A 14,248-nucleotide genomic window follows, 5' to 3' on the forward strand; every position below is an offset into this window, starting at 1 on the left:
TCAGCAAATTTGCCAATTTGCAATCTCCATACAGACGGTGGGGGTGTGGCTGGGTGTGTGTGTTTGACATATTTTTATCACCAGAGATGATGTTCAAATGCAGAGATCATGAGCACGGTGGCTTGTTAGTCTTCTAATGGCTGTAATTAACAGGTCCGCAGTAGAGCACCGCGACAGGAGGCGTCTGATTCTTCATTTGCATGACGATAATGCAAAAGGATGGAGTGCCGTGAAGGCTCGCTCAGTGTGCAGCAGTGCAGTGCCGGGGCCTTTTCTCCCATTCATTATGTGCCTAAAGCTTGAGTTATCCTCTCCTTGGTGCGGGGATGAATGTTATTAAAAGCATAGCTGTCTGACACAACTCTAATGAAAAATAGGATGTTTCTGAAGGTTACGTTGCCAGCCAGCTCACAATTGCCTGCTTCATTTTTCCCACCCCAGCACAGGCCAATGTAATTCCCACCTCTTGATGGATCTTTTTTCTTTTAAGTTTTTTTTCTGTGTGTGGCTCTGTGTGCAGGAGCCTCATCATAAAGAGACCTTTATTATCTGTGTTTCTGGATGCTCAACAAAGGGCGAGACTGGACTTTTTGGCAGGTCATACACTTCTGAAAAACTGCATCAATGCCGCGCTGGTTTAATTGGCGTCTTGGCGATGCCGGCATAGCTATGTTTTTAAGAAGGCCTTTCTCGCACATCGGTTCGGGTATGATTAAACCAAAGCAATGTGCACGACAGGGTGCACGAAGTCGACAGCGTGATGGTGACAGTGAGGGACGACTGCTCAGAGTGCGGGTCAGATTGCACTTTTCAGATCTCTGTCAGAGGTGGCAGGTCACGCCAACCCCCCCCGTGCAACACTGACGCGTTCCAGTTCTGGTCAGCCCCGTGCGAGCCTTCCCTTCCCCCCTCGCTGCTTGCCCGCTTGGCCCCTTCAGTCCCTAACAGCCCGATCAGAGCCACATGGGAGCCTTGTGACAGCCACGCCAGATCGCGGCTCAACTTTTACACTTGTATTCAAGCATGCGCTTCTCTGCAAAGTCACCATGTCAACATCTTTTTATAGGTTCATGACTGGTTCCATCAGCAGGGAGGGCAGGCACACACTCTCGATGCTGCAAAAATCTAAACTTCAGCAAAACACGTGCATCGTCCTCATGGTGAGAATTTATCACCCTCCGTCTACTTCCTCTTTTACTCAACACCAACATCATCAAAACATGCCACAAGAGTCACGACCGTTTTTATCAAACTAGCCACTGATCTGATCTGATCATTGCGAAATTTAAACGTTTTTTTAAGAGCAATTATGAAGACAGTAGACAAAATTAATAGTGAACTACTAATTGGTTTTCTTTTTCAAGTGACATAAGAACCACAGGAGCAATTTTGCTGACTAACACATTACATTTGAGTAAGCCTGGTTTGTTAGAAAATTACCAGTAGGAATTACATCTGTCTTTGTGTCCGCATCAAAGTTTGCGGAGTCAATTTCGCCAATCATATTTACTTTTGAAATAGTTCGACGGCTCTTGCCAGCTAATATTGGGCACTCGCTTAGCGTCTAGCTGGTAGCCATTAGCCAGTAACGCTGGTAACAGGCAACGTATTATCCAATGTCAGCGTTGATTAATTTGAGATTGTTTTAGCGTCCTTAAGTGGTGATTAAACATCATTTCAGGATGACGTTGTTGTTGATTGTGGTTGCAATGTATTATTTGTAAGATACTATTTTTAAGGTAGCCTTCTCACTGCTTTAGCGGCGTCTCCCCGTCATGCATATCTTGAACATCTGTTGCTGCGGCCGGCTTGACGATCGTCTTGACCGCACACATCAAATAAATGGACTTCAGACAATTGGTCACCAGCTCCTAATGTATGTAAATCACAGCCAACATCAGTGCCCCCGAATTCACGGTGATGTGGGTGTTCCTCTCGCCCCCCCCAAAAAAAGATTTACAATCTGACGATGGGGTTATGACGCTCCACTGCTTTGAAAGTTGAAATTTTGGGGTTATGACTCATGTCAGCGTCCGATCTCTGGCACGCAACATTGAAGGGCTGCGTTCATAAAATATACAGTTCTGCTCAGAACAATTTTTTTGGAGAAACTTGTGCCGTCAAGTACAAATAGCCACTTTCTTTCATTTGCTGACTTGTGAGTGCTTGATAGCTGTTAAAAAAAGAATTGGAGGGTGGGGTGGGGTGGGGGGCGGACGTGTACCTATCGTCTCTGTTGTGTGGCACGGTGGTTTGTTAGAGATGTTTTTGAAGCGGCGAATCTCCGTGTCAGATTATGCCACACCATCCATTTGACTTTCATGAGGTGTTTACGCTTCAGAAATTGTGGCAGTGGCTTCTCTCTTGTGCAAAGGCTTTTACATATGTTGTGTATTTCAGAATTGCTGCCCCAGTTATTGCTATCATTCTTACAAAAAAAAAAAAAATCCAACGTCAGACATAGATAGGGCTTGTCATTTAACATTTTGTTCTATTTGGGCCTTCTTTGGTCTTTCAGTCCAGCATAATAGGATTTTTATGGGGGGGGGGCAATTGAGAATTGCTTTATGTTCGCGTAAGTATTTTACACTTTTCATTCCACGCATTTATTTGGGTGGGGGGTGAGAACTCACTTATTACAGTAAGGCATGCAGGGTCCATTTTGAACATCCACTTAATGAAACAAATTCCTCAATGAAGGTTTCTCTGTATTTTTCCTAAAGAGCTATCTCAGCAAGCACGTTTAAGGCTGATGATTTACACAAAGCTCGGTACTGATGTGTTTGATGTGGACAAAATTACTTAACACCTGGGCTCTTGTTAGCGAGGGGACGTCTGATGTCGGGATCACCAACAGTATCCTTAAGGGATGGCAAGGATGAAGCAAGTGCATGTGAAGGGGGAAAAACAGGGTGAATCCTATTCAAAGATGACCCCTGACTGGATTAACATTTATTGACAATTGTTCAAGCTTTGGTCCCCCCCCCCCTTTTTTTTTTTTTTTTTTTTGCTTCAGGACAAAGATTCAAACGTAATTGCAGCGGCTGTTCCACCGACTGATCACCGACATTGCAACAAAAGCCTCCCTAATAGCGGGTTCATTAAGGATCAGAAAGTCTCTATTACAAAACAAATTAAGCGTGCTCTAATCTTAACATATAAGTCAAACGGCGTTAACAGCAAAGTTTGAGCCGTTAGATGGCTGAAAAACTTATTACAGCTTAGCGCTGAGGTAGCACTTTGCTATTGATTTTACGATAGCTAGGTATGATGATTTATGGAGTGCTTGTGTCAGTATAACAAGCTGAAGGACACACAATATCATCTCCAACATCATTAAAATTCAGAGGTCTCCAGAGCTAGTTCATCAAGTACTGTTCACCACCTTGGAATTTCACGCACGCACGCATGCACGCATGCGCGCCCACACACACACACTCACACACCCACACACAAAATCTAGCAGCGTCAGAAATAACCAGATATGGTATGTTGCGTGAACTATTCGCTTTATCAGTTCATCAATGCACGCCCTCGCTTTATCGAGGATTTTCAAGCGATCGTTTTTATTGAGTTTTACAATATTCAGCAGTACTTTGTGACCTGTTGCGATTTTTTTGCAATACTAGATGTCACTTGGTTGATATTTACTTATTTATTTTGGCTGTCTTGAGTTGTGAGCGAACTTGACATTAGTATTTCGTGGAAAAAAAATAGACTTTGAAAGTGCTTGCTTCAAGCTTTTTGTTTTTCATTCCCAGTTGAAGTTTAAACCAAGAGAGAAAACCCAACTAAAGAAATACTGCAAGCTTCATGCGAACACACGGTACAAAACGCCATACGTAAGCTAACGAAAGCATCGATGTTACGCTGGTCAGAACCTTTAAAGGGGAAGTCAAGTCAAACATTTTCGATTTTTTTTTTTCTATAATCATCTACTTGTTGTTGACTGAAAATGACATCACAGTGCCAAAGGGCTCAAGTTACGACCCATCACAAATCCCGTTTTGGGTTTAGTCATATAACATTCGCAAACTGAACCATGGGGCACTGTGATGTCATTTTCAGTCGACAGCAAGTAGCAAAATTATTGGGAAAATTTGTGACCTCACCTTTAAATAATGATTCATAAACTGTTTTATTATTTACATTCTGTTAACTATGTAGTTGATGAAAATTTTGATAAAGTACAGCACAGCATAATACTATTTTAAAAAAGAAAATCGGAGTGGGGTTTTTTTTTGTGTATGTGGCTAGAACGGATGAAAGGCTGTTTCATTCATTTCAATCGGAAAATATTTTAAATTTTAATATTTTGAGTTACAAGCGTTACTCCAATAGCAACAGCATGCTATTCTATGCTAACCCTGCCAAATGGCATTTGGCATTATGTTAGCATTAAGCTAGCTTACTTTCATTAAATGAAATAACATGGTTTGGTTGACCATTTTGACGTTTAAATATCGAATGTTTAATTCTCTTGCGTTTGAAGTGTCAGTTTTACGGTAAATGTCAACTGGGGGTGGAAATCAGGTTGAAGCAAACACACGGTGCCACTTGGAGGACTGCGAGAACAGTTGCTGAGGAATACTTCAGGAAGTGTGTTTTAATAGTTTCAATGTGAATTAAGCATGTGGGGGGGGGGGTACAACTATGTGATAAAATGTTTTTATGTAGTCGTCAGATTGCACATTTTCAGCTATGGTGGGTGGGTCTGGGACCTATTCCTGCCATAAACGAGTCTACTATATACTTACTAGTCCCATCAACTCTCTTTAAGCTCTCCGATGCAGTGGTATATCCTACCGTGACCATCTTTTGCATCCGTTTGAACTGTTTTCACCCTGTTTTGCATTTTACGTGCTTTCCTACAGCATGCTTATGTTGTGATTTGCGTATAAGACTGGTTAATGTGCGTATCAATGGCACAGCAGTGCAGTTCAAAAGGTCTCCCTATAACACGGCCAGTGCCTCTCTCCTTGAAGCAGCAACCACCACACTTGGTTGCAAAAATATGTGGTACACTAGAGCCCCCTTTGGGTAGGTGGCGGTATTGCCGGCTGCTGCTTAACGAGCCCCGCTTGGATGATTTGGCCAAATGCTTGTCATTATCTGACTGCTCTTCCTATTGTTTCTTAGCTATTTCAGAATTACGCTCTGCTAATCTTCAGTTGATGTGCCATATTTAGCTAATGGATGAAAAGACATGTGACTGGTTTTCTAAACGTTGTCCAAATCTGTGATAGTTTCTATAACATTGCATTAGTGTCTCCTCAAAAAATTAACAAGTCCATAAAGAGGTTCCTCCATGTATGAAGATCACAGGTGAGCTGCAGCCTTTTCCAGCCAACCCCCGGGCAGGAGGCTGGGCAAATTCACACAATTCTGAGTCTTTAATTAAAAACTTGCATTTTGGGAGAATGTGTCAGGAAGCCAGAGTACTCTAAATAGGTGACATTATGAAGTTGAAATTGCACTGTGAACATTATCATAAAGCTAAAGCAATCAAATTGCATTGTGAACATTAATATAAAGCTAAAACAATCATGTGGCTTTTCTACATTTTTGTTTTAAGGATGAGCTTACCAAATTTTGGCCAGTAGAACGCATGTAAACTTCGGGACTTTGTTTTGCAGATTCCTCTGGATCTACCCCTCCTGTTCCTCCTCTTCCTCTTCAAGGATGCCAGATTCTCTCCATCATCTCCTCCAGCCGTGAGGTCTAACTGGCAGGGCAGGGGTGTGTGCATGGACATGCTGGGCGCTGGCAACGTGCTCCGTCTGCTTGTGAGTAATGCAAGTACAGGCAACGCACACCGACCCAACACACACACACACACATATATTGGTAGGAGAAGATGGGCTCGAGATGACGCGACGGGGGCACTCCTGCTGTGACTTGGCGCACCCCGCTGGACAGCTGGAGACTTAGGGAGAGGAGCCACTGCCAAAACGGGCTGACAGAGTAGGGGCGGGGGGGGGGGGGGGTGCTGCAGGTGCAAGGCTGGGCCAGGCCTGAGGTGGCTCCCATACCTGCAGCTGATCACCGGCCCATCATCTGTAATTATCTCGAGCAGCGAGCGGGGAAGCGTCTGGACATACACGTTTAAAAGCAATTTAGTATCCTTGTAAATCATCACTCTCCTATGTTGTGTTACAAAGTATGCTGTAACTGGGTAGCAGTCGAAGAAAATGTTGTTTATGTCAATTCCAATTGAGACAATGATACCATTTATTTTGTTTTTTTATCGAATGATGATAGCAGAGAGAATATTTTTCCGTTTTTTTGGGTTCCCTCCGTGGAATGTAGTCAATCCACATTTATCAACAGTAATTGAAATTCATGATGTAGGGGGACCATGTTTTAAAAAAAAAAAAAAAAAAAAAAAAAGTGTTACCCCTCCAACATGTGTCAAACACATTAAAAGTACCGGTATGTAAAACACACTTAATAAAACACATATTGTCTTAACTCTGTAGTTTGTTCCCAAATACAAGTACTGGTTAATTGAGTTCCCTGCAATTGTCCCCCACCCCCAATACATGACTGTTAATTAAAAAAAAAAAAAACTCGAATTTTTCACCTTTACTCTTGCTACGTTAAATGTTAAGCTAGTTGATATCAGGACAAATCTTGACAAAATTCTTAATAACTAAACCTAGGAGTGCAAATCATCACATGCTTTAAAAATACCAACAAAGTGCGTCAAAAACGTTCCATCAAGTCAACAAACGCCAAATTCGCCATCTTCAGGCTGAACAGCTTGCCGCCCGTCTATGCAGATGGGAGCAAAGTGTAGCAATTTACCACCAGACTCATCATCACAACGCTGTCGACCCGAAGCTGTTTTACAACCATAGCTTTGAGTGCTGCATGCATCCGTGTCCCGGTAAGAAATAACACCGCTTTAATGTTATGAATACCAAGCTAGTCCCGTCCCCCCCCCCCCCCCCCCCCTCCCTCACTCTCCATCTATTTGCTTAATCTTGATTCATCAGTTACGGAGGCTTATTATGGAGCCCTGACAGCCTGCTTGGGCTCTTGATAAATGACGCTGCTCAAGCCGGATTCAAAACGTGAGGCTCAAGTGCCAATTATCTCGGCAGACCTGGTTAATAAGGGGATCGCTTGTTAACTATCTGATCTCAGCGCGGGCATCATTTGTCATTGACGGCCCCGCGTTTACCTCCGAGACGGCGGCTCTCGACACCTCCCCCTGCCTAACATATGTAAAACCTGGATCTTTGTTCCTTTAATAACCTTTTATTAAACAGCCTGACATCATGATTAAGTCGGGTCCAAATACGCACACAATGAAGTACACAATTACCGTCACGCCCAAGCGCGGCACCGCGGCAAGCCGATCACAGTCAGAGCGGAGAATAATGAATATTGAGCTTTGCGTTTGATCCATTCTACATGCAGAGCCCAATTTGCTCGAGCACCTGGAGCTGTGCCACCGCGTCGAGTTTTTTGAGCCCGTGACGGATACTCATGGGAGCTTATTTCCACCAGCGCATTTTCTACTGATTTGTAAAGATGATAAGTGCTTTGACCTTAACTCATCATTACAGCTCATTAGCACTTTTGTTTGGAAGGAGATGGTCTCGTTGCAAACCAAGCTGTTTACCACTAAGTCAGAAACTATGCAATCAAGGTTGCAGGGGGTTTTTTTTCTTTCGTGGGTCTCGAGGTCTCATATTAATCAACGCTCGCTGCGGTCACAAGTGTGCTCAGCCTCTTTCCTGTCTTTGCTGATGTTAGCATGCTGTCAGCCACGTCTTGAGGCCTGGCTAACAGGCGGACTGCTTGGCCTTAATATGTATTTTCTTCCCTGGGAAAGTAGCAAATAAAATATTTTGTAGGTCCGTGTAGCCAATGGACTTTGTCTTCCATCACGAAACACCTCCACCTCGTAAGCGCAGAAGTTGTAAAGTACTTCCAGACAGCGCTTGGAACATTCTTTTTACCCTTCGTTGTCCAGGGCGAAATGGCGAAAAAACACAAAGTGTCACAGTTGTGCCCAGAGGTTTCGGAGAGTACGAGCCATCGATCTGATTTTTTTGTTGTTGTACAAAGTTGAGATACGAGCACTGTCTGGTGGCGGTGAACAAGTCGGCTTCACAAGAAGCAGCACGTTGGCAAAATTACGAACAAATAATAAAAAAGAGGCTTCAAGCTGGGTTTTTTTTTTGGGTTTTTTTGCCACCGCCAGTTGAAGTTTACTGTCAAAGTAAACATAAAAGAAAGAGTTACAAGTTGTGTTTTTAAAACAACCATAGTTTTGCATTAAAACTCATTCACTCCCAAAGACATTTTTAAACGTCTTTTCAGACTTGGTCTAGAATTGGCTGGTACTGAATGAGTTAAGATAGTCCACTTAGCTTAATGCTAACAGACAATGCAATAGGCCTACTAGCATCATCAGTCACAGGTTGAGAAGCAACTTACGTTTGCTTTATAATGTACATATCGACAATACTCATAGCCACATATTCTTTGTCCTTGATGAAAAATCACTTCATATCACAAAATTTTACCAGGACACTTGCAGCAGCAATAGTAGAAGTAGTATTGTCGTATTATATTGCTTCCTTGTGGCCAAGGCAGGCACTCCAGAGGGAGCACCACAATTAATGCGATTGCAGCATTAAATCATGATGCCCGATATTTGGAAACAATCAACTGTTTGTTTTAAATGATTGCCTGGATAAGGAGGCCGTAGGAGGCCAGGCGGAGTGAACGGATCTTCACAGCATCCTCACTTCCTGTTCGCCACCCCCCACCACCCCACGGAATGCATGACTGTCTCGGCAGCATCTGCTGAGGAAAATAAATCCCCTTTTCCCTCACATGTAGTGAGGATGATTTGCATAATATCCCGCTCTGTAAGGTGAAAACAGAATAATAATTGGCTTGCCCTTTTCTCTCTGTGTGTTGTAAAACAGTTAGGAATTAATTTGAGGATAACTGTGCAATTAATTCTAAATGCTAAAGATGGCGAGAGGGCGTTGATACGAAGGTGGGGAAAAGGTACACAGACGGAGGTCACGAAACAAAAGATGACTGAAGCTGGTTTTAAATATAATATGCCCCCCCACCCTTTAGATTTGGCTGACAAGATGGACAACTTGCAAGTCCGTTTATTCGCCCACGTGTTGGGCTGAACAATTACTCAAATTCAAATCGGCATCGCACTGTAGGAGAATGCAAATTTCTTTCGAATTGCAAAGGTTGCATTTGGGGGGTAAATGGTAGGCTTTATTTTATATATCAATAATATTTATTTATTTGGTGTCTTCATATGGTCAGTGCTTCAGAAGCGCAATCCGCATGTTTACGGATCATTTCTTCATGAAAAGTTGAACAGATAAAGTTGCAGTTTTATTTGGCATTATTGTTGTCCTTTGACTCTCTGATTCTCTGACTGACATTTGCAAAATACTGGTCTAGTCCAATTTTATTGTCCTAGTGAAAAATAATTGCATATGAAATTACAGCCACAATATGGGGGGGTGCCAATTAGATTTTTTTTTTAATAATTCAGCCCTACACATGTGTATTCCTACTTTACCAGCTTAGTATCAACTTCGTTTTTTTACTCCTTTGCCTTCTTCTTTCAATAAGCAATATGATGTGATGGAACCTGTGCCGCCGCCTCAGACAGATGCCGTCGATAAGATGCCGCCAAGCCGTGAAGGTCAGCATCAGAAAGGCTCGTTCAACGTGATAATAGTCTACCTGACACCAGACTGTGATTTGACACAATAGTGTACATGTTGAGTTCCCATCTAGCCCGTCGGTGTGATAGTAGGACGGGTCACTAGCGTAGCGATGGCTTGTAGGCTTATCCTACCAGGAATAGCCACTTCGTTCCACAGAGGGAAGAGGACATGCCTCGCCTTGAGTCCCAATTACACCTAATGATGGTGAGAGGATGGAGCACATGCAGATCGCGCGGCACTTCTGAAGTCACATCAGGCACAAGGCCTCATCATTTATCACTCCACTCATATCCTGCGCCCCTCCCTGAGCAGCGATGTCGGCTCCCAGCGGATCATGCGTGCTGTTATTTGTGTTCAACTGCCAGGAAAAGGGAATTAAAAGCCCGAGTTACAAGGCATTGCACGGACATGGCTGCATCCTGTGAGCAAACGTAACATTATGCACCTATAGGGAGGAAACGCTGCAGCCTTGGAGCTCTCAGAATAGATCCAGCCTGACAAAGTCGACACAGGCGATCCTCTGCCTTTGACCTCACCCTTGGATCATTCCGGTTGCGATCAATTTTGGCTTTGAAGTCCAAATTAGCCAAGTGTGAGGGATCTGTGTTACATGTGTTTAGGTGGTGGGGGGGAGCTTAAGCACGAGATTTGGCCGGTTCAGCGTGAGTGTGCGCGCTCTGTGGCAGCCGAGAGCCGGCTCGCTGCTCGTCAGTGGCTTTCTCCTAATCCTGGTCTGATCTTTGCGTTTGATCCGTCGCATGGTCCTGAGACAGCATGAGCAGCAGCGATAGCTGTAATTTAAAGTCAATATTGTGCTCATGATAACTCTCTGTGGGCCAAACCACTTCTCGGGATGATGGAAGCCATCGCTGTTGCTTGGATGAAAAGTTGAAGTGATGAAGCCACGTATTTGTTTTATATTTGACTCACCGAGTCATATTTATGTCGTGCTTATTTGGTAGAATTTTCTGAAGATGTCATCGTTGACAAGACTGCAACTCAAAGCGCACTTCTTGTGCCCGGCGCAAAGTGTAGTCTCACTGTTCGCATGGTTGGAGTTTTCTTTGGGTATTTTCGGAGACCTGTGCAGGTAGAAGGGGGCGTTTGCGCCGTTGTGGGGTGGAACGCAGCCTATCAAAGCATCTCCCCCTCAGTCCCTTTAAAAGTAGAGGGACTACAAAATTGATAAATTAACTATATCTTACGGATGATAAAGATGATCGCTTATGTGAAGTAGAAAAAGAGCTAGCTTGCCAGAAAGCATAGAGTTGTTGGTGCGATTCCCTGACTTTTCCCCACTTCCTGCCTTAACTCCCATCATCCACAACCTTCTGGGAAAAAAAAAGAAAAACTATATACCCAATTACACTAGTCATCATATTTTAAACTCTTGTCTTTACATCCCATAACCTTTCCGAAGCACAAATCTTCCTTTTGAAATACAACATACACACTACAGTGGAACTGATTGTGACTCACAAATTGCGATTGACTCCGGAAAACAACTAACAAGCAGTGACATCAACGGCGCTGATGATTCATCCTGAGGCGCCTTAATAGATCTCAGATTAGAAATGGGGGGGGGGGGGGGTCCGATCCACAAATCTCCACCCTTGTTATTACACTGAAAGCTGAGCTGTCCCCCCCCCGCATGAATGATATGAGATACTGTATGTAAGGGGCTCAGGGGCCCATTAAATCCATACGTATCATGATCTGCAGCGTGCTACACTGAAACTTGCGGCCAAATGTGCTTCTGTCAAACACTTTGATTGAGGCCGCACATAGCGCTATATTTATGGGCCAGGGTCACTGAACTCTCGATAGATAGAGGTGAGGTGTCAACAATTGATTCTTTTAGTGGCTACAATTTGTTTTGATGTAGTGTGCCTTTTTACCGCGCCTCGCTTTTGCTATTCAGTGTGGCGGTTCGAAAAGGTTTTGCTTCCTGCTGTCTACAGTGAATTTAAAAAGAGGAAGCAAGCCGTCATTTCAATATTTGTGGGAGGTCAAAGGGGAGTTGTCCTGAAGGAATTGTCGCAAGATGGGACGCTTGATGAAAACATCTACGTGTCCTTCTGGGGTCATATCGGGATGCTATTGTCTTCCTCGTGTACGCAAAGTTAAATTATTTTAGTTGGTAGCGTGTTTTTAAATCAATAACATGTTTTGCTGTTTACCCATTCATCTAAAGTCTGGTTTGTTCAAAGTTCTTTTTTTTTTTTTTTTACAACAGCAATAATCATAATAATTATAACAACATTCAAATGATGATGCACAGATAAAATGACAACATCGCATCGAAAGTCATTAAATGGGAGGCAGCACATACCTGCCACCAAGTCAAGCGTCTCTGATTATCCTTCAGTAAATTTCAGCTGTTAAGTTGGCTTATAGTGCCTGCTTTCGAGCAGAAGCCTGAAGATTTTTCGCTCACACTGTAATTTGCCGAACTTTGCAATCTTCATCAACACTCGGGTAAATTTGCCTCAAACTCATTAAAAAAAAAAAACGAAAGAAAAGTGGAGAGCGAATGCAGTTCTGCAAGCACGACTGTTCAGCGGTGGCCCACTTATAACTTAGATGAGTAGTTTAGTTAACCTTCCTGATTAAGCCTAACATACTGTTGTGACAGCAACAGCGCACGACATAATTCCCACAGAATTACCATCAGTCATGGCTCGACCTGCTACAAATGTACGGTCGGCACCTGCCGGCAGCAGTCTTTCGCTTGTACTTTTTTGCAAGATGGTGCACAGAAGTCGACACTTTGATAGAACTGCTCGTGAAATATTTGCTGATATCTATCACCTATGGGACTGCTGTTCTGATGGAGCCAATGATATGTGCCCCCCATTGGTCTCTGAGGAGATTCCTTAGCCCACTTCCTTCCCAGATCCGTGCCAATTAAGTAGCAGAATTATGTATATTAGTTGGAGCCACTTGCACTTCCACGCAACGGAAAGCATATAGGGAGCGATGAGAATAGGGATCCCGTTGAATAATTAGAGGGACTTTTCGGAGCCCAACGAGCTCAATCATATGCTGCCGTATGCTAACTATTTTTAACCTGTTAGTTCTCCCTTTCCTCTGCTCTCCTTCTGCTCTTTTCTTAATGTAGTCTTCTGTTCCACCGCTGCGACAGTGCCCGAGGTCATTGCTAAAAGCCTACACGACATCTAAGTCAGGGTGAAGCGCTACTTAGAAAAATGTGTGGAATGGAGAAAAAAAAAGGCATGGCTTCTTTTGTTTCTTTCTATACTGAGCTTCAAACGTATTAAAACACAGTCTTTAAATTAAACACGTTGAAATCATGAAATATACAGTGGTACCTCTACTTACGAACATCTCTTCATATGAAATTTTCAAGTCACGAAACGCCTCAACAGGAAAATATTGCCTCTTGTTACGAAAGAAATTTCAAGATACGAAAGTTAAAAATAGAGTATGGCATGCTACTCGCTGCTCAGAATTTCCTGAACGCAACATACTTATAGCTGCTCTGCCATTGGCTATTACCGAGCATCTTCCTGGCATCCCATTGGCTAAGAGGGACCTGTGTAGATAGATAGACATGTGTCTATGCGGCATTCTCATCATTCGCCCCTCGGGCCATGTGGCGCTCCAATAGTTTTCCGTAAATGTGAGTCACTCAGAAAAAGTGTTCATCAGTCGGACGATCGCTCACTATGCTGATGTTTGCCATGGTCATTTTCGAAAGATTGTTCAAAGCTGAAAAAAGCAAACGTCCTTGTATCAGTTCTTTACAAAACGCCAGGAGAAAATCACTTCTGAGAGAGAACATGAACAAAATAGGGCAAAAAAACGACGAGGACGCAGTTAAAAGTTAAATGACCATCATTTTTATTCTCTATTCTTTGTTTTTTACATTATGCGCAACTCTCATTTATTGTGCAATAATCTAATTGTAGCATCTATTTGTTACATATAAGTCTTGAGCGGAATGTAGCTTAATTTAGCATTTTTTTCTTCACAATAATACTCAAAGGTACATCCATAAAGTTACTTAAGGAAATGTAGCAGAGTAAATGTAACGCGTTCCAACCCACTTTTGTAATTCACTGGTTTACTGTTCTCATGGTATGGGTGAAAAGTGCATTGGTGACGTTGGCTCTCCTTTCCCACTGGCAAGGGCATAGAAAAGATTGCTTGAAAAAAAAACGACATCTTAGCAGGGGTGCGAACGATAAACGGCGACTTAGCGGGGCAATACCGTCCCCTTAATCGGTTACATCCATCCATCCATCCATTTTCCGAACCGCTTAATCCTCACTAGGGGCGCGGGGGGTGCTGGAGCCTATCCCAGCTGTCTTCGGGCAGTAGGCGGGGGACACCCTGAATCGGTTGCCAGCCAATCGCAGGGCACACAGAGACAAACAACCATCCACGCTCACATTCACACCTAGGGACAATTTTAGAGAGTTCAATCAGCCTGCCATGCATGTTTTTTGAAATGTGGGAGGAAACCGGAGTACCCGGAGAAAACCCACGCAGGCTCGGGG

General features: G+C 43.4%; 1 long non-coding RNA gene across 1 annotated transcript in view; it reads left to right on the forward strand.

Annotated features, from left to right (window-relative positions):
• The window catches only part of LOC147198385 (uncharacterized), a 60,162-nt gene extending 54,382 nt beyond the window's left edge, over positions 1-5,780 (forward strand). The window contains exon 3 of the long non-coding RNA XR_015102218.1: positions 5,637-5,780. This is a non-coding gene — a long non-coding RNA (uncharacterized LOC147198385). The remainder of the gene's footprint in view (positions 1-5,636) is intronic.
• Positions 5,781-14,248: the final 8,468 nt, after the last annotated feature.

The sequence above is a fragment of the Hippocampus guttulatus genome, chromosome 11, assembly GCF_054856545.1.
Source record: "Hippocampus guttulatus isolate MCC_2025c chromosome 11, RoL_Hgut_1.0, whole genome shotgun sequence".
Classification (NCBI taxonomy): Eukaryota; Metazoa; Chordata; class Actinopteri; order Syngnathiformes; family Syngnathidae; genus Hippocampus; species Hippocampus guttulatus.